The following is a 26131-nucleotide window of genomic DNA, read 5'->3' on the forward strand; positions in this document are numbered from 1 at the left end:
ACAGAAATAAATAATTGAGGAAAGAGAGAGAAACACAGAAAGACAAAGAGGGGCACAGAGAAGCAGGCAGATGGACTTCGATTCATATTGAGCGACAAGAGAAAGACAGAGACGGCAGCCGCCCGAGAGGAGGGAGGCAGCCCGCAGCCAGACGGGCGAGGTCGGGGGCTCGTGTCGACGTCTCCAGCAACCGTCCTGCTTCTCGGGACCTACTTGCAACACGGGCACGATAGATCACAGATCCCCACTATCTGCAGGAGGCTGTTGGCAAGGGTGTCAGAGTGCTTTCTAGATGTGAAGTCTTTGCAAATGGGGGCAGGGAGGGAATCGTTACTCTGAGGTGTGGGGCCTCTCGCGTTTTAAATGAATTAAGGTGGGAGAGGGCAATGCTTTCCACACTTATTTGTCGTTTATTCCTACACAAATATTTACCGGCCACCGACTAACCGAGTCCAGCCTCCTTTCTGGGCTCTGAAGAGACAGGTGACTGAGGCCTATATTAGGTGATGAGTAAGTGTTTAATGTTTATTGAATACATTGTGAGGAGGAGGGGCCAACACACCATCTCCACTGTAGCCCGGCATTTGCTGTCGCCGAGGGGTGTCCAGAGGAAGGAGTTCCTACCTCCCCTGGGGGCAGTCAGGGACGGATTCCCAGAGGAGGCAACATGGGAGAAGGCCTTGAAGGCTGCCCGAGTGGAGAAGGCGGGGATGGAGCTCCAGGGGGAAGATCAGAAATACAGGGAGGAGGGCCCTCAGGGAAGGGAGAGTGAGGGTGGGAGGAAACAGGGGCATGAGGCTGGGAAGGCAGGCAGGGGCCAGACTGTGAGGGGCCTTGAATGCCAGACACAGAGTTGGGGCAAATCAGTGGTGACGTCCAACAAAAAAATAACATGATCAAGTCTGAGTTTTTTAAGAGAAATCCCACTGACACAAGGCCAGCGAGGAGCAGGAAGGGGACTGGGGCTGGGACAGTGTGGAGAGGCTGTGGCAGAGGCCCAGGGGAGCAGAGGAGTCTGGATGGGGGAAGGAAGGCCCATGGCTGAGCTGGCTGGGGGCATTGGGCCTCTTGCGCCAGCCCCGCTGTCTCTCCCTGGCCTGCCCCATATCCCACAGCCACAGAAACGCAGAGGAGCTTCAGGGAAACTCGGGGACGAGCTAGTCCAGGGGTCTCAAACTCAGGTGCCTTCAGGGGCCGTGGGAGGTAGCTGGGGTGAGACAGTAGGAAATGGTGGGGACTGGGCCAAACTGGGGTGCGCCTTTGAATTACAATTTTTTGGAAACAAGATGTTGGTCCGAAGAAATGGCTGACCACGTCTGTCCCTCAGGCATCACTAAATTTGACCTCTGACTTCACCCCTCCCCTACATTTCACAAGGGGTGAAACTGAGGCCCGGAGTGGACAAGAGGCTTGTCCAAGTGTCAGGCCTCTGTACTCATAATCCAGCTGGATTAACACCCCATTTACAGACGGGGAAACTGAGTCTCAGAGAGGCGAATGACTTGCCTGAGATCACACAGCTGCGGAGGGATGGGAGGAGGGGGGCGGGCCAATTCCTCAGGCAATGTTCCTTTCAGGAAAATGACTCAGTCCCTTCCACCACTGAAGAGGGAGGGAGAAACTGGGAGGAGCAGGGAACTGCTAATTGCCTGATGAGAAGTAATTGGTGGTGGGAGCGAGAGACCGGCTTAACGGGATGGCGGCTGGGGGTGGACGCATCATGTAAGAACCCACAGGGGAGCAGGAGGCAGCCCCAAAGGGAGGTGCTCGGCTCCTGGACGCAGCTGACTGAGGCCCACAGCCTCTGGCCAGCTGCTGGGCAGGGGGCCCTGGGCGAGGACTGGGGCAGGGGGCCCCGGGCGAGGACTGGGGCGGCTCAGCCTGGGAAGCCCCCATCACCCCAGCCTGGGGCCTGCTGAGTTGCTGATTATCTGCCAAGCTGGACTTTAGAGAAGAATTATCACAACCAATAATAAGGCCTCCCGCCTGCTCTGAGCTTTTAACTCATTCGCCACTAGCCACTGGTCTCATTTGCAGAGAATGGGCTGTGGGGTTTGCTGCTGCTCCTGTGAGCAGGAAAGAGGCCAAGAGAGGTCAAAGACAGCCACTGTTCCCTCCCCGAGCCTCAGTTTCCTCAACTGTAAGATGGAGACGTTGTTCTCTGCCAGTTTATCTTTTCAGCCTCATCTACCCCAGACCTCCCCCATCCCCTCACCTCATCCCCAAACACACGCACTCGTCATTATAATCCAAAGCCACAGAACTGCGGGTGACCCCTCTGCGGTCTCTACCTTTACTCTGCATCAAATGCCAACCTGCTCCAGGCTCAAGTCTTCACAGTGAACTCCTCTTCATCCTACAAAGCCCAATGCCACCTTCTCTGTGAAGCCCTCCCTGATTCTCTCCCAAAAGAGTTAATCACTCCCTTCTCAAGCTGCCACTGTTTTGTGTACTTTATAGCAAGATATTATATTTTTGTGCATCTCTTTCCCCTCCAGTCTGGAACTTCCTTGAGGCCACGGAAACTAGACCTTACTTACCCCTGTATTCCCAAAGCCCAGCACGAGTCTAGTGCACAGTAAGACTCAAGAAATAGTTCTCGAATTGAATGATCACACCAGCTTTCGTCTGTTACTTGCTGTGTGTTTCCTCCACTAGACTGGGAGCCTCCCAGGGGCAGGTCTGAGCCCTATTCATCTTTATTGTATTGCCTGGCACTGAGGGAGGTCGTCAACAAGGGTGGGCGGGTGGGTGGTCACAGGAAAGCTCTTTGTTCATTGTAAAGCAAGATTTACGGGAAGAGAAAGACAAAGAAACAAATCCCTAGATAGAGCAGAAGTAAGATGAACACATCATTCAGGGTGCGTGCCCTTAAGGTGCGGGTCTGTCTGTCTGCACACGTATATACGGGTGGCATTTATGGGGTTGCGTGTGCAGGTGTGTGAGGATGTGGGTGTTGTTTGCTTTGTGGGTGCGTGTGTCTGACTGCGTGTAGTGTACGAGTATTGTCGTATTACTGTGTGTAAGCATTATTTGGAGGCTATGGCTAAGTCTGCGTGTGTAACTATCTGTGTCTGTGGTTTGTGTGGAGGTGTGCGCCTGCGTGTGTGAACGTGTGGGTGTAGTGTTGCATCAGGGGTTGGAAGACGAAGTAGGAGGCAGAAGACAAGACAGAACCTGTGAATGTCAAATACCAAGTGCAAAGAGAAGAACGCACAGGTGTTCCCAGCAGATCCCATCCCGGGTGGCTCCATTCATCCCTTCCTGCACTCACTGATGCCCCGAGCCTGCCTCTCCTGGGCCCTCTGCTGGTTGCTCAGGAGCTCACATGTCTCCTCCCTCCAGGAGTGCCCGATACACAGTCAGGAAACTGCAATCAGCACTACGACAGAGAGACACAGGGGATGTGGGACCACAAAGGAGGGGCCCCTAATGCAACTGGGGGGTCAGAGCAGGCTTCCCAGAGGCGGTGCCATCCTGGCCGAACCCCAGGACAATGGTCTCGCCTGGGGTGACTTTCCCGGGCAGCCAGACATGCTGAGGCTGCCGTGGGCCTCTGCGGGGGCTCCCTGGTTGGAGGGCCCTCCTCTCTCCAGCGGCCAGCTCTGCCTGGTTTGCTGAAATCCCTACCTGTGCCGTCTCCCTGCCCACTCCTCTGTCCACCCTCCCTGCAAGGCCCTGCAGAGAAGAGGACCATTCTACCTAAGGAGAAGCGAGAGGAAAGCCAGCGATGAGAAAACGGAGAAGGCTCCTGGCGGTTTGGCAAGGTCCGCCCCAGGCACTTCCTCCCTGCAGGGCCCCTCCGCCATGGAGCGTTGGTGGGCACGCAGGTGTGGACCTCTCTGTGCGTGCCTAGCCCGTCTGTTAGCCTGGCGGGTCCCGGGGGGCAGAGGAACATTATTCATAGTCTCTCCCTCGCCCCACCCACAGGATTGAGGTGGCAGGAGGTGACGACCTGTGTGGCTGGACTGACCTGCCAATTCTACAGCCAAGTGTGGACAAACAGACCCAACTTGCTTGACACAGGTAACTGGTCAGCAGACCAGACCCCAGGAGAGGCAAGACAGGGCTCTTACGACTAATGCAATTTTAAATCCTTATTCACAAGCAGGCCTCAAATTCATTTTTTTTTTTCTTTTTCATTTAAGAAAAAAGCTTGATAGAATGAGATGGCGAATGAGCCAGAATTCTGAAGGCTTTCGCTTCCATTCAGTGCCTCTGTCCGTTATTAAGCATCTATTATGCACGAGCACTTGTGCTGCGTATGCAGAACCAGGAAGTCGTGACCCATGGAAAGATGTGGGTGCTGGGACGTGATTCAGGCCCCAGCCTGGGGCTGCAGAGGATGGACGGGTTCTGTTTGGTTGGAGGAGAACCCGGGAGAGCTTCCTGGAGGAGGTGATATTTGAGACACACTCTGAAGAAGGAAAGATGTTTTTGAGGAAGAGATCAGCCTGTGCAAAGGCCGCAGGTGGAATGGATGCAAGAAACAGTAAGCAGTGCCCTTTGGCTTTGGACCCAAATGCTGGTCAGTCTGGGGAGACATGAAACGGTGCAGGGAACTCAGATTTGAGGACCTGGTGGCAGCCCTGGCCTCCAGTCCTCGGTGACACGTTGTGTGGTCTTGCTCTGTCCACTTCTCCTCCGTGCGGGCTTCTTTGTGGGGGATAGAACCACAGTCTGGAAATGTGGCAGCAAAGACCGACGAGCCGAGTGCGCACATTCACGGAGTTGTGATGCTCCCCGGGCAGATGCCGCTCATTAACAGTCACGATGAGCTCTTGTGTTGTCATTTTTGAGGAAGCACGACGCGGTGGGTGAGGGCAGAGGCTCTAGAGCCAGACTCCACAGGTTCAAATCCCAGCTCTGCCACACACTCACGATGCCTGGGGCGCGGTCCCTAACCTTTCTGTGCCTCAGTGTCCTGATCTGTAAAGTGGAGACAATACGACTACCTACTTCACAGTATAATTGTCGGGACTGAGTGAGCCAACAGATGTAAAATGCTCAGATGGTACACACTGCGAGTCTGTGAGGGTTCCCTAAGCCCCGCCACCCACCCCCAGCTCTGCCGGCTGTGGCCATCCCCCACAGGGCCGGCCCAGGGGAATCAGCACTGGGATGGCGTTCGGCCAGTCCCCCTCCTCCCCGGTGAGGTGTCCCCCTCCTGGGGGCACAGGGCATCCCGGATCTCTGCTGCGGGGCTCCGCCCCATGCTCCCCTGGCCCCTTTCTTTCTCCTGTCCCTTCTCAGGAGCTCTCCCTCCGGCCTGGGGCCTGGGGCCTCTCAGGGAAGAACGCGTGGCCCCTCAGCTGGCCCTTGAGGAGAGGGGCCCGGGCCCAGCTCAGGCCCTGGTGGGCCCACTCTGGCGGCCTGCACCAGCCTCCAGAGACACCCTGGAACCAGATGAGCTGGGTGAGGGGCCTCGGCAAGAGGATGGGGCCTCCAGCTTCCACCCTTGGGGAAAAAAACCCCAAGAAGGGCTTCCAAGGTGTGGTTCAAAGACCACCTCCACCAGAATCACCTGCGTGGGGCGGGGGGGGGCCCATTAAAAACGCAAATTCCTGGGCCTTCCACAGTTCCTACTGGATCGGACTCGGGGGGCTGGTGGCCTAGGAACCCGCGTGTCAGCAAGCTCCCAGGTGAATCCTGCACACTCCAGTCGAAGAGCCTCGGGATCAAGGGACAACAGAGGTGGGGAAGCCCTTGGTACCATCTGTGCCCTGTCCCCACGATCCCGGGGGGCGGCAGGGAGTCGTTGGTCCTAGTGAGCCAGCCCGAGCCTCCTCTTTTTTCTTTTTCTCTGGCTGCCTACACTGCTCACACATTCCCCGCAGTTTCTAAATTCAAAACGGGGCAGTTTTAGCTGTGTATCATCTCCCTTCCCCCGGACACCGTGCCTCAGGAGGCTGCCCGCTGGGGAAGGGTCCAGGCTCCCATTCTCCTGGGACTCGCAGGCACGAGATGGGCGGGGACCTGAGGGCCCTGCTGCTGCAGGCTGGGGTGGGGTGCAGGGGGCGGTTTCCTGGCCTGGAGCAGGCCTCTGACTTTCTGGACACAGCTTGGGCTTGGCCTCCCGGCCCCTTCCTTCCTGAATCCCGGTCTTTTCCATCCATCCCCAGTGGCAGCTCGGTTGCCATCAGGCTCACCCGCAGAGGGCCACCCATGCTGGGCCCCGGATCCGGCGCTGGGGAGGGGGCCAGGAGAGTCTGACACCCACTCCGACCCCTGCAGATGGTGGATGCCTCATTCGCTCGGTGAGCTTTCATTGAACACCTGCTGAGTGTGGCTTGCTGTGCTGGGTGCTGGAGTGGGGAAGGTGGGGGATGGGGGCCCGTTTGGGGGCGTAGAAAGAAATAGAAGACTGGGGGAGTGGAGAAGCCCACACATGGTTTAGAACAATCACTAAGCAGCACGCCAGGCAAAGCGGAACACACTCCTCTCCTCCAGTCCGCACGTACTTGCTCAGCGGGCCCCGGGCGGGGTGTCTCAGGATGTGGGGTGTGCGCTAGGGTGGAGCGGGGCAGGAAAGGGGCAGGCACATAGGACTCGGGTTCTAGGACTGAGGCCACCACAGATTGCTGTGTGGCCTTGGGTAAGTTGCTTACCCTATCTGAGTCTCAGTCTTCCCCTCTCCTTTGCTCTCCCTCATATATACACCCTGGAAAATGGCAAACTTAAAGCAAATTTGCCTGACACTGAGCAAGAGATATGGCTTCTTGGTCAACTAAGTAGACTCAGCTGGAGGTCTGATATCACCCCAACAGGCGGTGTAGGGCAATGGTTAGATCGAGGTCACAGACCTCCAGGGAAAGCCATCTGTCACTTACGTATCAATGTCCCATCTGTAGAATGGGCCCATCTCGAGCATCGTTGGGAGGAGGATGTGATGAGATAACAGTGGCTGGGGCAGGGGTGCCTGGACGGGCTCTCAAGGATGGAGTGGAGGGCTGTGCTTCAGAAACAGAGCACTGGTCCTGCTTTGCTTTCATTCACTGTGAACGGCAATATTGACTTTTGGGGGGGTGGTTCAGAGAGTACAACGGCAGAGAGAGGGGTTTGCTTCTCTGAGAGACTGCACGAGGCATGCGGTCTGAGGAGCGCCTGGATGAAGGGCCCGCTCGGTGCCTGGCAGGCAGTAAGCGCTCACGGCTGTTAGAAGACACGGCTCTTCCCTCCAACTCCTCTTTAACATCTCCCGCTGACTCCTCTCACCTTTCTCCTCCTCTGCCCTGTCTGCTCCCTGGAGACAACCAGAACCCTCCATCTTGCCCGTCTCTAGCTGGGCCTCTGCCCCCAGCACCTTGGTCCCGGGCTGAGCCTGGTCCCTTCCCAGATTGGGCAGCATATGGTTTACGGGTTATGTGTGCGGTGTTCAAAAGTAGAGGCCTATGTTCCAATTCCGGTTTGTTGTTCACTGGCTGTGTGATCTGGGACAAATTACTTAGCCTCTCTGTGCTTCGCTTTCCTCCTCCATAAAAAGGACTAACGAACTGACCACCATCACAGGGCTCTTGAAAAGACACAACGAGCAAATACGTATAAAACCTTAGCACGTCCTGAGCACTCAACCAACACGCTGCTGTTCTTCAGGTTAAAGCCACGCGGGCTGTTGGATGCCTTCTGTTTTCCTAACCTTCACAGAGCTGTCTCCTTGCATGGACCAGGCCTGCTGGAAATTGTAGCAGTGAAAAACGAGAAGGATCCACGTGAGTGCACAGTCAAAATCGAAGTTGCCGCGGAAAGGCGAGAGATGAGGTGTCCACGGAGAGCCTGGCTGGGTGTCTTCAGCTGTGATGGGCCTGAAGGTGTCACGGAATGAGCCACGAGCAGTCTTCCATGTACAAGGACCCAGGCTGCAAGGGGACATCCCGTGAGCCTCTCTGGGGCCTGGGTTCAGCAGGGAAGTCTCCTTGGACGGAGCAAGGCTTGATCAGCGTATAGCAGCAGAGACGGGAGGAGCAGAAGCTGTGTGAGGACCAGAGCAAACTGATCCAAGCCCTGGAGGGTTAAAATCCCTCCCCCCCCTCCCCTCCCCCTCCTCCTCCCCTCTCCCCTCCCCATCCAAAAAAGTGATCTGATCTTGACCAAACAGAAGAGAAACTTCAATCCCATAGCATTTGACGTAAATGTCTCTGAGTTGTTACATCCCGAGTGCAAAAGAGAGAAGATTCCATCCACTTCACAAATCTGAACTTCAAAGGGTAAATACATGTACATATGGTCAGAATTGAAACATGCGAATGTAAGGACGAGATCAAGCTTGTGTAAGCGTAGACAGATAAATTAAGGAGTGTGTATGTTACCAGCATCCAGAGACCGGCTAGAGAGCTGGGGATACTAGCCCTTGGTTTTCTTCAAGCCCATGGCAGAGAACCTGGAAACCAACAAGAACCCAACCAACATCCAGGGAGAAATTTCCTGCTCTAAGCAACCGGGCTCATGACTGCCCCTGAGGGGTCAGCAGCCCCAGTTAACTGGGATTAGGGCTTTCTTAGTGGGTGCACACCTTTTAACTCCAGGATGATTGGGGGTTACATTAGACAGGCTTATGGGCATCAAAACCATAGGATTTTGTTTTTCTGTTATATGCTTACTTGTAACGCTAAGATAATTTGGCCTATTAAAGTGAGAGCCTAGTCATTCTAATTTAAAATGTAATTGAGTAATTAACTTCGATGTGTGAGTTTCAGTTGAAATTTTACGAAACTTATGCTCAGTAATAAAATATTTAAAAGAATTTTACGTTTGCCTCATATACACATTTAATTTACTCGCTGTAAAAGAATTAGTTAAGTACCCAGAGAGATTTTGTTAAAAATAGGCACATGAGTTAAAAAGGAAATCAAATAGATGACTTTAAGAATTTTTTTTTGAGATATTCCATACACTCAGAAAAATCCCCAGATCTCAAAGCGAGCCAGCACCAGATCAAGAAACCTGACTTGTTGCTGGAACCCCAGAAACAGCCTCCCACTCCCGCCTCCTCCAGCCACTCCCCCCAAGGGAAACCACTCACTCAAAACATTAAGTTTATAAACACAATATAAATTATTTGCGGCATGTTTCATTAATTACTTACATTTGTAAACAGGACCAAATATTATTCAAAGACCTCTTAGAAGCGGTTGCTAAAGTCTGCAAGATATAAACAGAAAAAGATTTGGAAGCAGATTTAAAAGCTTAAGAGTGAGCTCGGGTTAAGAATTTGGCAGTTTAATAAATTGAAGTCTAGTTATTTAAACTCAAAGTAAACTTCTGAGTCGTCTTTTCTCGGTACAACCACCCCTTGTGAAATCACAATACTTAAATGGACATGCGTGAAGTCTAGTTCAAAGTCATAGTCCAAAGTCCTGATGGAATTGTCTTTAAATCACGCACCATGCCTATGTACTTTCCTTAGGTGGGGACACACCCCCAGTTCCCAAGGCTGCTTCCAAAGCCACAGGCTTTGCAAATCTCACTCTTCTTTAAATGATGTTAAATTACCTATGATTTATTTCAAAATGCTTCAGACAGACAATGTGACATATCTTGTATGTTACTTTTAATCTATGCTCTAGTATAGTCAGTTAATGCAAACATGGGTACAGACTCCAGGGATGGGTGGTTAGCATTTGAAGGACTCATCAGAAGCCCACAATTCCTAGGGGCCACTACAAGCATTTCAGTTGTCTTTATCCCAGATCAGCACCAGAGGGCTTGTTCATTTGCGTAATGGGTGTGGAATGACTTTTCGTTGGTGAATGCCACGTGTAAGCCATGTGTTGATTGGCTAGAGATACAATCCAGGCTCTGTCTTTCCTGCAGGAACAGCATCCTAGAATCCCGTGGGTCCTGTAGCCCACAGAAAGTGCTCTAGGTTCAGAGTTTCCATCTGCTCTTGTGCATGGTCTATCAGTGGAGAATTTCGTTGCCTGCCTCGCTCTAGAATCTCAGCTGAATTCAGCACCAGAATACTGTTGCATCTGCCTTGGGTAAATCTTTCATGCAAGGATCATATAACAGGCCAGAGACGTGGGACTTTGGAGTTCCTGAGCTGGCAGTTTTGGGACTCGCTTGCTAATTAATATGTAATGTGTGCTTCCTAATGAATGTGTGCATGTGTGGTCAAATTCAGTGTGAGATGTGCTCTCTGTTCCTTAGCCTCAGGGAGCCAGGTGGTGGGAGAGAACTTGAGCCCTCCCCTCCCTCTACCTATGAGAAGTTGTTGATGTTTAGCGAAGTGAGTCCAGTATTTGTGGATGGCCCAGTTGGTTCCGCAGGGAAGCCTGGGGTGGGGGTAGGTGGGTGGGCGGGGGCGGGATGCCAGGGAGCGGGTCAGGAGACCTATCTTTGGGTGGGGATGTCCTGAGCCTCTGTCTCCCCCCACTGGCTGTCATCTGCTCTAGCTCCAGGTGGGGGTATTCGGGGCTTAGTTCCCTCAGACACTGTGATAACCCACCCGGAGGCTCTTGGCCTCACCCTTGGCCAACCCCATGCCAACACCTGGAAGTTGGGGCGGGGCTGGGAATTTCTCTTCCTCAGATTAGGGCCTGGGGCTCCTGCGGGGTCCTGCTGTCCTCACCTCTCCGTGATGTCAGGGTGGCTGCTCTGCCCGCTGCTCTGACAGCATCCTACAGCCTGGCTACCTGCAGGTGTGCATCTCAGGGCCAGCATCCGGGCTGGCTTGAAGGGTCCGTGACTTCTCTTCAAAGTGCTCCCGGGAGGTCCACTTGCAAATGGCTCTTTTGAAAACAAGACAGCAAGTACTTACCACCGTGCCTCCCACTCCACCCCATTTCCTTCCCTCTCCCTCCCTCCATTCCTTTCATCCTGAGTATGGAGCTCTCTGGGCCCGAATCAAGTACTAGGCGATCATACATACCTTTTGCAACTGAGTTCTCCAGGACGTGCCCTCAGCCTTACTGGACACTCACTTTTTCTTCCTCTTCTGTTTCTTCCCTGGCTTCCCCGCAGCAGAACAGCTCAAACTGGGGCCCTGAAGAAGACAGACATCCCTTTTGGTCTAAACCCTCAAGGTCACTCCAGACAGCCCCCTGCCCACACCAACAGTAAAGCCCCCACCCCTCCCCCCCACCAGAATCTCTGGGCACACCCCGCCCCCAGGAGCTTCCAGAACACTCCAGACCCTGCTGCAGGAGCAGCCCTCCACACCTGACCCTTCCACTGTGACACCCCCAGGCCCTCTAATGGCTTCCTTCCCCAGCTGAGCCCTGGCCCCAGCCAGCAGGGAGGTCTGTATTGTCTTCACATCCGTCCGCCGGTCTCCTTGTCCTCTGAGCCGGCCGGACATCCACAGCCTGACGCGAGCAATGGTTCCTTGGAGGAAAACAGCTCGCACAATGTGGGGAAGGCAGCCGGACAGAGAGGGAGAAAGGGGGCCCAAAGTGGGCAGCGTTCTTGGAACGATTTTTAAAGGTAATAAGTAAACACGCTGCTCGTCAGGATCCTTGTGAGAACACGCGGAAGGAAGCGGGGTCAAAGGGCCCTGTGTCAATGGCTCTGTCAGCTGAGCCACCCCGAGCTGTGGGCAAGGGGCTTAGAAGGCCTGTTCTGCGTGCTCAGTGCCCCTCCAGCAGAAGGAGAGGGTTCCCCCCTCGCCTATCTTGCCCCCATCCCCCACCTTTACCCCCATCTGTGCTCCCCTTGGTCTCAGAACCCAGCTCTGCCTCTGGGAGGTGACAGTGGACGACGGCCCCTCCATCCCCCCACTCAGACGTGCAGTTGGCCTAATGACCGCCCGTCCTGGCAGTAACTTCCTACCAGCAGGGGTCGCTTCGTCCACGACATCCACACTCTCCCGTGTCTGAGCCATTTTAACCCATCCAGATGGGTCAGACTCTGCACTTTGGCATCCTTGCCCCCTCCAGGTCCTATGAGCATTCCTTAACCCTTAAGGATGTTGCAGAATCCCGGATCCTGAAAAGAACATGGGTTTGGAGTCAGAAAGACCTGGGTTTGAGTCTGGTCCCTTAAACTCACTAGCTGTGTGACTTTGGGCAAGTCACTGAACCTCTCTGAGCCTCCGTTTCCTAATCTGAAACGTGGAGATTTGTAAGTCGTCCTGGGGGTTAGCATGCTCATGGACCAAATCAATTTCCTGGCATACCCTGAGTGCTCAAGAAATGGTGGTCCCATTCTCCCCCTCCCCTGCCTGGGTGGGGAGGGCAGAGAGGACCCCAGGGCTGCAGGGTGAATCTGAGCCTGGCTGCCCGGCTCTGGTGCACGGGCCGCCTGGAGGAGCAGGGCGGAGGGTAGTCTCCGCCGGCCATGCAGTGGGCTGTGTTTCCACAGCCGGAGAGGCCCGAGCCCCAGAGTGCAAAGGGGGGCTCTGAGTCTTCACCCCAAGGTGGGGAGCAGCCCAACCCAGGGGCCCCGGGGTGCCGGCAGGGTTGGGGTGAGAATTGCAGTGGAGGCTGTCACCCTTCTGAACCAGGAGCTGTCACCAGTTGTTCTGGCCCATAACTGGGTTGTCACCACCCTCTGGCCAGAGATGAGTTTGGGGACCATGACTATCTGTGATTAGTCTCTCTGCGCCTCAGAATGCTGATTCCACACTGTCCCCTCCTCTGTGCCCTGCCCTTCCCGAGGGCCCTGCCAGAAACACGCAGACGAGAGCTTCTTGCTCAGAGAGACCCACACAGCAGACTTTCCTCCACTTGGCTGTGCCCGTGGAAGCCGCGGCCTGACACCAGGAAACGGCCTCCGCAGCTCTGCCCTGGTTGTGAGTGGCAAGTGCCGGCTTCAATCCTCTCCAGCTAGTTAAGGGAAGCAGGCTCATAAAAAATAAAATCCAGCCCAGGGCAGTGTGGCCTGGTGGTGCAAGGCGCAGACTGAGTCAGGCCGGCCTGGGGTCCCACATCCGCTCCGCCACTCACTCGCTGTTTGGCCTCCGGCAAGCTATGAAGCCCTTCTGGGCTTTTCTCTCCTGTGCGGTGGGGGTACCTGCCTCATGAGGTTGCTGCAAGGATTATATGGGTCAGAGGTCATTGGGCCGGTCAGCCAGTCCCACCGTCTTCCCTGAGACCTCCTACGGGCCAGGCACGCACCTGCAGATACAGGTGAGCAGGGCAGAGACCTCACGCTCAAAACACTTTCATTCTGGAGACAGAAAAGACATGCACGTTAATAAGGCAGTTTCGGGTCCTAACGGCTGCAGCAGGGCCCAGCAAGTGATGTGGTGCATGATGTGGTGCAGGGGCCGGGAGGCGCTGCCCCAGCGGTGCAGTGGGGGAGCAGCGAGGACAGAGCCCTGACTGGTGAACAAGTGTGGCTCGTTTGAGGTCAGAAGGGCCACCCAGTGTCCTGGCAGGGGGGCAGTGGACCATCACATAGGGCCTTGGTGGCTGCCATGGGGCATGTGGATATCGTTCTGATCCTGCTTTCAGCAGGAGTGATCAGATCAGTTTTAGCTTAAGAAATAGCACTTTGGGGTGTGGTGGGGATGAATTATAAGAGGCCTGCGGGTGGAGGCAGGGAGGGCATCCAGTTGGCTGCTGCCACAGTGCAGGCCCAAGAGGGCGGGAGCTTGGGCCGCGAGGGAAGGTAGGATCTGAGAGCTCCTCTGGAGGCTGAGGCAACAGGGCTCGCTGTGGGATTGGGTACAGGCTTGTAGGAGAAAGGGATCAGTGTTTTAACCCGAGCAACTGAGTGGATGGCGCCATCTTCTACCGAGGTGGGGAAGGCTGGGGGCTGGGAGAGGATTTTCAGGGAGCCAAGAGTGAGACGCCTGTTAGCCATCGAAGGGGAGATGCCCGTAGGCAGCTGACGAATCAAACCCGCAGCAGCAGGGAGCCTCGGGGACGGGGATGCACAGCGGAGCTCTCAGCACGAAGGCGGCGCCCTATGAAGACACACACAGGTCGGGCCACGGCCGTGAGGGCGGAGGACCAGGACAGAGCGCTGGGACGTCCCACGTCCCGCAGGCAGGTCGGGGTGAGGACAGTGTGCGGCAGAGCAGGCTGGGGAGGAGCCGCATGAGGACAGGGGAGGGCCAGGCCGGTGGCCGCGGGGAAGCCGGAGGGGGGAGGTCAGCCCGGCAAATGTGACGTACAGAGGACGCACCAGCACATAGTAGCTGCTCAATAAATCATCGCTGTTCTTATCCTTCTCAGAAACAAGCGACTTAATAGGGTTCCTTGCATTGTGCTTTGGGAACGCAGGAGGGAACAAGTCTACCCGGTGCAGTCAAAGGAGACTTCTCGAGGGAGGTGGCATTTGAGCTAGACTTTGAGGAATTAGTAGACATTCTACAAAAGAGGAAGCAATGTCCTTCCTTCCTTCCTTCCTTCCTCCCTCCCTCCCTCCCTTCATTTCCGTAAGAATTTTTTGATCTTCCCTGTGTACTGGGATGGGGAGACACCTTCTCCTTCTCTCCCCTCCTGCCTGGTCCAGCTCTCAGTGCAGAGCCTGATACGAGGGTTCAGGCTGTGGCATCTGCAGTCCCATTAATCTCCTGGGCCATCCACGCTTCAACAGCTCCCCCCTGCTCCCAAGTGAGAATCTCAGTACGGCCGGGCCTTGTCTTCAGGCTCCCCTCGGCCCCTCACCCCTCCCGGTGCTCTAGGCCCACTGGCCTGCTCAGGCCCTGTAATGATGGGCTATGCTCCCCCCAGCTCAGGGCCTTTGCTCATGCTCGCCCCTCTGTCGGGAACCCTCTTCCCTCACCTCTGCCTGGTTCACTGCCATTCATCAGAGTGAATGTCACTTCTCCAGGGAAGACTGCCGACCCCCCACTCCTATTGTGTACAGCACCTACCACAATTCAGATCACATACTGGAGCTTTTATCTGATGCGTGCCTGCCTCCCCCAGGAGACTGCAAGCCCTAGAAGGGCAGGAACTGCACCTTTTTTAAACACCACTGAAGCCCTAGAGCTAACGTTTATGGGGCGCTTACTGTATACCAAGTACCGTTGAAAGTGCAGTAGAGAAATGAATTCATTTAATCCGAGAGATGACTCTATGAGGAGAAGACCGTCGTCACCTTCTCCAGATGTGGGCACGCAGCAGGGCAGGGATTGGAGCCAGGCCGTCTGGTTCCAGAACCTGTGTTCCTAACCACAAGGCCGTACTGCCTGGCACACGGAAGACACTCAGTAGGTCGTTCTCATTCATTTGCTCCTTCCTTCCTTCTTTCCTCTATTCTACAAGTCCTTTCGAGTACCTGCTAGTGTAGTGGAGGCCCCGTTCCATGTGCTGGGGCCCAGCAGTGAAGAAACCAGGTTCCTGGCATCTTGGAGAGGACAGCCTGGTCGGGGCCAGACAATGAACCAATTAACATATAATGTGTGGTGGTGAAAGACGCTGGGAGGAGAAGTCCAGCCGGCTAAGGGGCAAGAGAGCCGGGGAGGGGCTCTTCTGGAAGGATGGCCGGGAAGGCCTCTCCGAGGAGCTGAACTGGAGCAGAGACTTGAATCCAGTGAGGGAGAGGAGCCTACGGAAGTCTCGGGAAAGCGTGTTCCAGGCAGAGGGAACAGCCCGGCAAAGATCCTGAGGGGGGAACATGCGTGCTGCGCAGGAAGAGCGAGCGGAGAGAGTGGAGACCAGATGGGGGCTGCGGTGAAGTGGTGGGGGCCTGGGCAGCCAACGGAAGGACTGAGTTTTACTTTAGACGCTGGGAGCCACTGGAGGCCTGCGTGCGTGAGAGAGGGTGGCGGACTGCACTGGCCTGTGTGCTGTGGTCAGGGGGTGGGAACAGGGGGCAGGGACAAGGGACAGATCCTTTAAACCTCGCCCCTCTGGCCAGAGCGGGTGCCTTGTCAGCCAGAGCCACAGCTGGTAAAGTCTCAAGCCCAGGAAGGCTCCAGGTGCCCGGGAGGCAGGTGGCACTGCCTGGCCTGGGTGCAGCCGGGCCCAACGCCGTCTCTGCCTCCCTGCCCTCCCGCTCACTTCTGTGGTCTCCCACCTGAGGCTTCAGAAAACAAGATACCTGTCCCTTACCCAGCGCTGTCCAGGCCTGCCTCAGATTATGAGCTGCTTTGCTGACTTGGTAGGTTGGGGGTTAGAAGGGTCAGACTGATGCTCAAACCTCAGGTTTGGAAAGCCAACAAGACCACCTGCTCACCTGATGCTTTAGTGCTCTCTTCAGCATCTCTGCTCACACACTTGCACAGCTTCCTCCCGGAGACTCCCAGGGCAGTGCTCTCTCAGGGAGCTGCAGCCTCCGGGCTGCCCGGGGGCTGGGGGAAGAGAAGAGCCAGAGGGCATTTTCTCTCACTCTCTTCACTGCCTGTGGGGAGTGGTTCCCAGGAATTCAGAGCTCCCTTCTCTGAGCAGTCACTCTTTGCCAGGCACCATGCTAAGCAGGCCTGTCCAGTGCAGCTGCAGAAGTTGTGTACTGCTCAGCTCCCTGGAGTTGTGCAGTGCCCAGCTTGAACACCTGTATGTGGCGGTCCAGGAAGCACTTTGCCTGCTTCGTTTCATTTGTTCCTCACAATAGCCCTATGAGGGCAGTGCTATTAGGATGCCTATTTTACAGGTAAGGAAATGGAGGCGGCTCAGAGAGATCATGTAACAAGTCCACTGTCAAAACAGTGAGGAAATGGCCAAGTTGGGATTCAAGAGCCAGCGTCTTTACTGCTGTGCTCTCATTGCAAGGAGTCACATAGCAGAGTGTTCAAGGTACAGATTTTGGAATCGGCCTTGCTTCAGACCCTGGCTTCATCATTACTACCCGCTCTGTCTGACTTTGGGAAAGCTACTCTGAACTTCTGTCTCCTTTTCTGTAAAAGGGGGGAAGTGAGTCCTACCTCACAGAGCTGTCGGCAAGGCTCAAAGAGACAGTACACACCAGGGTACCCGGCATAGCCCAGCGCCTCGAAAGAGGGAAAAGAACGGTGGCTTAGAAAACCACACTGTCCAGAGGTCCACGGCAGGGCTGGGGGCCACCTAGGGGCAGCGCTGGACCCCAGCACCCACCACCCTGGTACATCAGCGCAGCCAGCCCCGGCTCTGCTGCTCTGCCTGACTTCCCAGCTCCACCCTCCCCAGGGGCCGCGGCTGGATTTATTTTGGAAACGGCCAGTTTCAGGCCAGCAGTGGGGCACTGCAATCTTGCCTCCAGAGAATGACCTCCCGCACAGCGAGATCAAGCGTCTTGCGAGGGACGATGCAATCATCGCTGCGTTTAGCATCGTGAGGAGAGAAGAGCAGAGCTGCCTCACTCCTCGGGGGCCTGTGAGCTGAAGAAAGCGAGCACAGTGATGGGTAACCAGCTCTTGACTGGGGCTTTCTGTTACCTTGGAATTGCCGCCGTTGCCGCCGTTCCAGAGACAATGCTGGAAACAGTGGGTGCTGAGCCGGCCCCATTCCGGAGGGAGGGCCGGACGGCTGCCCAAAGCCCCCCACACACATGTACAGACACCGCCAAGCCTGTATAAACTAAGGCTTTGGGATGCGGGAGGAATTCTTTCTTTTAATTCTTTCCTTTTGATTTTTTAAAATTATTTTATTGAGGTCATACTGGCTTATAACATTGTGTAATTTCAGGCGTACTTTATTATTTATCACTTTCTGTATAGACTGCATCGTGCTCACCACCAGTGGTCTAATTTTTATCCATCACCATACATATGTGCCCCTTTACTCCCTTTGCCCACCCCCCACCCCCTTCCCCTCTGGTAACCACCAATCTGTTCTCCTCATCTACGTGTTTGTTTATCTTCCACATATGAGTGAGATCATGCAGTGCTTGTCTTTCTCTGTCTGGCCTATTTTGTTTAACATAATACCCTCCAGGTCCCTCCATGTTGTCGCAAAAGGCACGGTTTTGTCTTTCTTTGTGGCTGAGTCGTATTCCATTGTGTATATACCACATCTTCTTCATCCATTCATCCACTGATGGGCGCTTGGGTTGCTTCCGTGTCTTGGCTGTTGTGAACAATGCTGTGATGATCGTAGGGGTGCATAGATCTTTCTGAATTAGTGATTTCATGTTCTTTGGATAAATACCCAGTAGTGGAATAGCTGGATCATGTGGTACTTCTATTTTTAATTTTTTGAGAAGTCTTCAGTCGGGAGGAATTCTGAAAAACAAGTCTCCAGCCCGGGGTGGAGGTTGGGGGGCGATGTGGCTGTTCCCGGCCCCTCCCACAGGTGGTCCCTCCACCATGGCCAGTGGAGCGGATCCGAGAGGACTTCGTAGAGGACAGGGGTGCCTGTAAGAGGCCTTGGCGTCCTGGCCCCTCTGCGAGTCTGGGGTACCTCTTCTCCTCCAGGGGGAGGCAAGAAGCGGAAAGCTGGAGGGAAGGCAAAGAGAGAGAGAGAGGTGTGGGTGGGGAGGGGGCTGCACGTGTGCCCACCACTTGGTGTGGCAGGGGTGCAGGGGTTTGGAGTGGGCCCTTGGCCTGAGCCATCCTGCTAAACCGTATATGAAAGGGCTGGTCCCCAAGGAGGGGGTCCCCGCGGCAAGAGGTGAGGGGGCACTCCCGGGGGGCAGGCGAAAGATGTGTCTGACCCTTCTGTCCCCCTACACACCTCCTCCTGGGGCAGGCCCGAGGTCAAGCCCGAGCTGGGCCATTCTTGAAGCAGACACTGAGGGTCTAACCTGCATCGCTCTGCACTGGGCCTTATGTCTTCACAAAGTGCCTGGGAAGCTACGTGCCTGCCTGGATGCCATTAAAGCATCAGATGGAGAGTGGACAGAGCAGGGCAGAGGCAGTGATGGGGGAAAAATAAAATGAGTTCCTGAGTGCGCGGACTTAGTTCAGACTCTGCAATAGAACAAACAATGTTTGACTCTTTTTTTGGTTGTCTTCTTTAAAAGAGGCTGTATGTGAAATTGTATGAGTGTGTGTGTGAGGAGACAGAGAGAGAGAGGGACAGAGAGAGCCTGGATCCTAATAGTCTTTGAGGGAGGGGCTGGTTGTTGTCACTCTGGTCAGGGAGCAAGGCCACGGAAGAAGTTGGTGAGCACACTTAGCACCCAGTGGGATGGGCTAGAGGCAAAATCTGGAACACCGTGGATGAAGAAAGGAAGAGGCAAGCCAGCAGAGTGTTTCAAGGCGTGGATTTGGGGGTCATGCTCGGCCACCTGCAGGCTGTGTGGCCTTGGCAAGTCGCTTAACGTCCTGGGTCACCTGGAGGCCTCCTTTGCAAAATGAAGAAAATAAAACTTACTTTCTAGAAAAGTCGCTGTGAGGATTAAATAAAATAATCTACAGAAGTACTTTGCTCAGTGCCAATGCTTTGCCTTATAAAAATATTTAGATTTAAGAAAAGACCCTCCCACATTCACGGCCCTTTGGTTTATAGACTTCTTGTGAATTTGAAGTCAGGTGGCTCTAAGTTTGGCTTCCAAGCTCCTGTTCAGGAATAACAGAAATAGCATGCATGGAGTAAGCTCTTGCAGAGTGCCAACTTTGGCTCTAAGCGTTCCACTTATATGAACTCTGCATCTATCACTTGGCATGAGATCTACCTGGTGGGGGAGGTGCCCTCTTCAAGCTGGACCCCCCACTACAGCCTCACCTGGACTCCTGATGGGAGAGCAGGAGACCACGGGTCATGGGGATGCTGGTGGGTGAGCCACGTGCCAGGTGGCATGTGTGCACGAGTAGAGATGAGTGTGTGCGTGCACGCGGGTGCTGGCACGTAAGGCCACTGCCATGAGAGATGAGCACAGATGTTTCAAGTTCTGGGCATTCTCGCCAGAATCACCGATTGCTGTGTGACATTGGGTCCTTGGCTTAACGTGATGAACAGACGCTAAGACCACCCTCAACGATATCCCACCCCTTGTCCACGCCTTTGTGTCATCCCCTCCCCTTGAGTGTAGCAGGACCTCTGACTTGCTTCTAACCAATAAAATGTGACAAAGGTGATGGGAGGCACTCCTGTGATTATATTTCGCCATATAAAACTCTCTCTTAGCAGCCTGAGAGAGAAAAAGAGAGACTCTTGCTGGCTTTGAAGAAGCTGCCATGTTGTGAGAGGGCTTCTGGAAAGGACCATATGGCAAAGAACTGTGGGTGGTCTCTAGGAGCTGAAAGTGGCCTCCAGCTGACAGCCAGCAAGGAAATGGTGATCTCAGTCCTTGAGCTACAAAGAGATGAACTCTGCCAACAACACGAATGAGCTTGAAGCCGACCTTTCCCCAGTCGAACCTCTGATAAGAACGCAGCCCTGGTTGACACCTGGATTGCAGCCTGGTGAGTCCCTGAAGCAGAGAACCCAGCTAAGCTGTGTCCAGACTTCTGACCTGCAGAAACTGGGAGGTGATAAATGTGTGTGCAGTGTTAAGTCTCTATATTGGTGGTAATTTGTTATGCGACAATGGAAAATGTAACCTTTTTGTGGGAGGGTAAAAATCTTGGCTTCTTTCTTTCTCCCATGACTCCTGCCCACGAGTCTCACAGGCGTGCAATGAGGTGAATTAGATAAATAGCTGTAAATTGTTCTAATATCCTGGAGAAAAGCACTAATACAAACTATAGTAATTATGTCATCAAAGTGGCTTTTAAATTCATCCAAAAAGCAAATCTAATGAATTGAATGAATGGAGGTTTGGGGGAAGTTTGCAAATATAAAGAGCTTGGAAAATGCTGGTAATTAGGAAGACTTCCATTAAAGGTGATCAGCTCCCACGATGGGTAATTATCGAGGCAGAACAGGATCTGCAAAGCGGCCCCTTCCTGCGTCCTAACAATAGACATAGAAGGAGAAGGTTAATAATCCCTAATGAGGAGGATAACTGAAGCTGCTGTCTCAAAGAGTAATTGTCACCCCCAAGGACAGCAGAGCCTCCTTATTAATGTTTCATCCTAGGACCAAAAGTTCAGATGGTGTGTCTTTTGAAGGTGACACAGCATGGGGCAGCCACTCTTACGGCTTGTGGGGAAGGTAATGACTCCCACATCATTAGGCTGGGATTTTTCCACTCCACCTCAAAGCTTCGTGTGACAGCAGAATTTGGACATAATTGGGAGAGTGTGGTGGTTAAGATCTTTGACTTTGGAATCAGGTCTGACAGATTCGAGTTCAAATCTCATCTGTATCCATATCACTGCATCAGTGAGCTCTTGCTGCATAACAAACAACCCTGCATTTCATAACTTAAAGCAGCAAGCGTTTGTTTAACTCACGAGTGTGCAGATTGGCTGGGAAGTTCTACAGCTCTGAACTCAACTTGGCTGATCTTTGTCGGGCTTGCTCATGAATCTCATGAATCTGCCTTCAGTGGCTCTGCTGGGGTATGGCTGTTCTTGGATGTCTTTAGGGGGGTGAGCTGAGCTGACTTGGCTCTGCCCCTGATGGTCTCTCATCCTCCAGCAGGCTAGCTGGGGCTTATTCACATAGCAGCTGGCGGAGCTCAAGAGAAAGAACAGAAACTTGCAAAGTCTCTTGAGAACTGAGCTTGGAATGGGCACAACCTCACTTCTACTGCATTCCATTGACAAAACAAGTCCTAAAGGCAGCCCAGATTCAACTAGGGAAATCAACGCCCCTTCTTGATGGGAGGAGCTTCAAGATGACATGCAAAGGGTGTGGATACAGAAGGCTATGAATTGGGTCATCAGTGCTTCTTCCCAAGGGAGCACTGTTCCACGAGCAGCAAGAACAGGCAGGCTCTGATGCACCAGCACTTTTCAAGTCTCTGCTTGAGTTATGTTTGATAGAGTTCCACTGGCTAAAGCAAGTGGCATGGCCAACCAGCCCAAGGGGTACAGAAATAGACTGCACCTCTCCGCGAGAGGGAAAGAATTTGTGGCCATTTTTGCCCTTCTAAGGGTTACCCAGGAAAATCTTAACCATCGCTGAATAAATGAATCCCAGATGAGGCAAATGTGGCAAAATCTTGATAACTGTCGAATCTGGGAGGACAGCGGTGAGCAGGCTGGTGAACACAGAGTGCAGCATTCCCGCAGGAGCCTCTGCACCCCAAGTCTTCACCCCAGCACCCCAGCCTTCTCCAGTGCCTGCACTGCCGAGCCCCCTGCCCTGGACCCCACGCTTTAGAGCAGTGCCATGCAATAGAAATCAAGTGTGAACCACACATGTAGTTTTAAATTTTCTAGTGCCAAAGTTAAAAAAAAAGTAAAAAGAGACAGGTCGAATTAATTTTAATACTATTTTATTTAACTGAATATGTCTAAAATGTTATCATTTCAACGGGCTGGCCCCATGGCTTAGCGGTTAGGTGCGTGCACTCTGCTACTGGCGGCCCGGGTTTGGGTCCCGGGTGCGCACCGACGCACCGCTTCTCCGGCCATGCTGAGGCCGCGTCCCACATACAGCAACTAGAAGGATGTGCAGCTACGACATACAACTATCTACTGGGGCTTTGGGGGAAAATAAATAAATAAATAAATAAAATTAAAAAGATCAGAACAGAATTAAAAAAAAAACATACAAAATTTTAAAAAATATATTATCATTTCAACAAGTAATCAATATAAAAATTTTTGCAGGAGGTGTGTTTTTTACGTATTAAGGCTTCAGGATCCGGTACGTTTCTTATGCGTATAGCCCATCTCAGTTTGGACCAGCCACGTCCAAAGTGCTCAGTGGCACACACGGCAAGTCTACTGAACCACACAGTGCAGTCTTAGGGGTCCTGCTCTGGCTCTCCTCCAGCTGTACCCCTCTCACGGAGTGAGGAGTCCATGGAACCAAAAGGACGTGACCATTTGGAGCTCACACCCCCTGTTTCTAGACCAGACTCTAGGTACACAGGGCCCCAGAATACCCTGAACGTCAGCCCCAAGCTGGTTTCTAGGGCTTCTTCCCAAGCCCACTCTCCAGACAGCTGTCCTGTGCTCTCTGTGAGCTCAGCCTGGTCAATGAGCGTCTGCTGGTGGGATGTGTGGACGTTGCCTGGATGTGCATGTGTGTGAGCTCCCTACAGCCAGGGATGGAGCCGGAGGTGGGAAGAGAAGGCGGGCCCTTGATCCAGGAGCCTCCATTGGTCTTCTTACCCCAGGCCCCCAAATGTTGGTGGGCACCACCACGGCCTGGAGGGCAGGGCAGGAAAACGAGCGTCCTCTCTGGTTCTTCCTCATCCCTCCACATCCAATTCCATTGGCAAGTCCCATTGATTCTACCTTCAAATACAGTCAATTCTCATTACTCACAGTAGCTATGTTCTATAAAGTTGTGCAAACACCAAATTAGGGAACACTGGAACATTACTCCTAGGAGAAATACACGGTTAGGTTCCTGCGAGCCTCTGGTCACATTTTCATCAAGTCTATACACAACTTTGTTTCATGTGTGTTTCTCTTTAGAGACATCTCATTTAACATATATATTGATTCATTAACACTGACTGAACCATGGCCAACAGCACCACGCCTGAGCAAAGCTTATCTAACAAGTGTCTCCGTAAGGCACATCACAGCCTTCTTGTGCCTAGGACACCAGACAGCACTTCAGCGCTACAATTGGGGATGGTTTTAAAGAGCAAAATCACCAACAAAAAGCACAAACGTGAAAAACATGGTACTAAATAGACTCCGAAATGGACACTTGCTGACAGTACGAGCTGAACCAAGAAGACAGAGCATCGTTTGACCTCAGCTGGGAACGTGCGTGTGGGCAATTCCCATGTTTTGCTGCTCTGCGCATGTCCACGAATGACAATGAAAGCCCCACGAGTATTGGTTTGGGGGTTACAAATAAATTTTAGCGAGTAGGCGAATTCGCAAATATGGAACTCAGGAATAATGAGGATCGGCCGTATATCTTCTCTCGTCTCTTCCCCCCAGGCCACAGCATCTCTGCCTGGAGGAAGGGGGGCCTCCCCCTGACTTGTCTCCCTGTTTCCCCACCTCCATCACACCCTTTCCACTTAGCAGCCAGAGTCATCTTTCTAAAAGATCCAACCTTCCAGTCTCTTTCTGGTTCACTCAGGACTAAGTCCAAACTCCTCACCGTGGCCTCTAAGCCCCTCCCTGGCCTTCATCCACGGACGTCTCAGGCGTAAGCCCTCGCCCTCTCCCCTCGCCTCTCTCCAGCCTTAGTGGCCTCCTCGTTTCTCCAACACGCCCAGCCCTTCCCACCTCAGGGCATTGTACCTGCATCTCCTCCTCCTTCAGCTCTCAGTTTAAAAATCCACCTTCTCAGAGGCCACCCTGACTACCTCGCCGAAGTAAGGGCCCCACCCCTCAATTGTTTCCCTAGCAGGGCCGCCCTGTGCGTTTCCTTCCCAGTTCTCATGGTTTGCAATGTAGCGATTATTTACTGTGTTACTTGGCGGGCATTCTCGTTGGCCTGTGGCCTCTTTAAGGGCAAGTCAGTGTTGGCTTTATTCACATGAGCCTTGGGGTTTGGAACAGCGACACGCAGCACAAGCTCGTTGAAATAGTGTGTGAGCGACCCATGGCCGAGTGGCCTGCTGGACTGAACTCCTCCAGCTCCTTGGAAAGAGGAGTCTGTGCAAATGTTCCAGGTCAAGGGTCAGAGTTCATCCTCGCTCACGTGGCTGCCTGTGTGTCCTACAGACCCTGCTCCTACCGAGCGTGGCGCCCCAGAGCGGGCTTTGCACTGTCCCGTGTGGCAGATGCCTGGTGCCTTCTCCAGGCCCCTGGGAGACACGTTTCTGATCAGAAATACTTGACCTCCAAGGCCTTGGCAGCTCCAGGGTCTCGTGGTCTTGCCGAAGAAGCTGACCTCTCCCTGAGGGAAAACACACATTCTTAAATTTAGAAACCGCAGGATTTTGTGGTCTCAAATAGCACATCCTTATAATTTTGAAATCTCAGCATCTCCAGAGGTCCACGCAAAGAACAGATGACCCTCTCATCCTCCGAAACCCTCTTTAGGTAAGCAGCATGCTTTTATGATTATAAAGCTGCAGGATTTCACGGTCCACCCAAGGACCTGACCATCCTTCTAAGACCCAATTTTGCGTAAACACCACATCCTCATGTTTATGAGACCACAGACCCTCAAGGGCCCCATCCATGAAGATGGGCCCCTTATTTTCCCGAGCTGCACTTAGATAAACACCACAGTCCTGGGATCACGGAGCTCGTGGAACAACATAAAGAGATGTTCTTGGCATTATACACAATTTGAAATAAAAACACAAAAGAAAACAAAATATCCCCATGGCGTACCCCCGTGCCTGTAATTACAGGAAGACTCGGCCCGCGCCCAGCCAAATATGCAGAAATAAAAACAGTCCCAGTGGCAGGACGGGTGATGTTTCATTATCTGCTTCCTAAACTTTCTGTAATATTGCTGCCTTTATGATAAAAAACTGTGGCTCCAAAAAAAAAAAGCTTTGTTCCATCCCCCCGCCACGGGGTGATAAGGGTGATTTATCAGAGTTTAACAGCCGAGTTGCCTCTCCGCCCCAGGCCTGCTGACCTTCTGGAAAATTACTGCGATTTATCATTATTACCAGAATTGATGCCCTGGGTCCCTACGTGTTGCGTGTTTGTTCTGCACAGTAATGGATGAGGGCGAGAGTGGGGGCCGGGTGACAACGGTGCATCTATCTTATTAGGGACACTACAACTAGGCAGTTATGGTCCCTTTCCTGGTGGGGACCGGCTCGTCCTGGGTGACGATGTTGGCCCAGCATGAGAGCTCTGCTTGGTCCCCGGGGAGAGCCCAGCACCCAGCAGCGACTGGATGTGGGGAGGAGGGCTGCCCCGGGGAGTATATGAGGATGCTGATGTGGGGTAGAGGATGCTGACGCGGGGTAGAGGATGCAGGAGGTCTGCGCCTGGGCCCCGGGAGGGAGCAGTGGTTCTTAATTGGGGGTGATTTTGCCCCTGCCAGGGGACATTTGGTAATGTCTGGAGGCATTTTTGGTTGTCACAACTGGGGAAGGGGTGCTCCTGGCGTCTCGTGCACAGAAGTCAGGGATGCTACTCAACATCCTACAGCGTGCGGGACAGACAGCCTTCCACAGCGAAGACGCATCCTGCCCCCAGTGTCAATAGTGCCAAGATGGGAACCCCACACTAGAGCAAGGGAGCACTTTGTCTCAATGGGTCAGGGCCCTCGGGCAGCAGTCAAGGCTCTGATAAGGAAGTGGGCCCCACACTAACAGAGGTGCTCACGGTGACAGCCAACACTGAGCAGGGAGGGTGCTGGAGGGGCCTCTTCTCAGCTGGTTCTAGTTAAAGTGTCAGGGACCAAGGCTTGTTAGGGCCCCTAGCTGTGAATGACTCTCTCAC

Source organism: Ceratotherium simum, chromosome 34, assembly GCF_057802395.1.
Source record: "Ceratotherium simum simum isolate JZ-2026a chromosome 34, ASM5780239v1, whole genome shotgun sequence".
In the NCBI taxonomy this organism is placed as follows: Eukaryota; Metazoa; Chordata; class Mammalia; order Perissodactyla; family Rhinocerotidae; genus Ceratotherium; species Ceratotherium simum.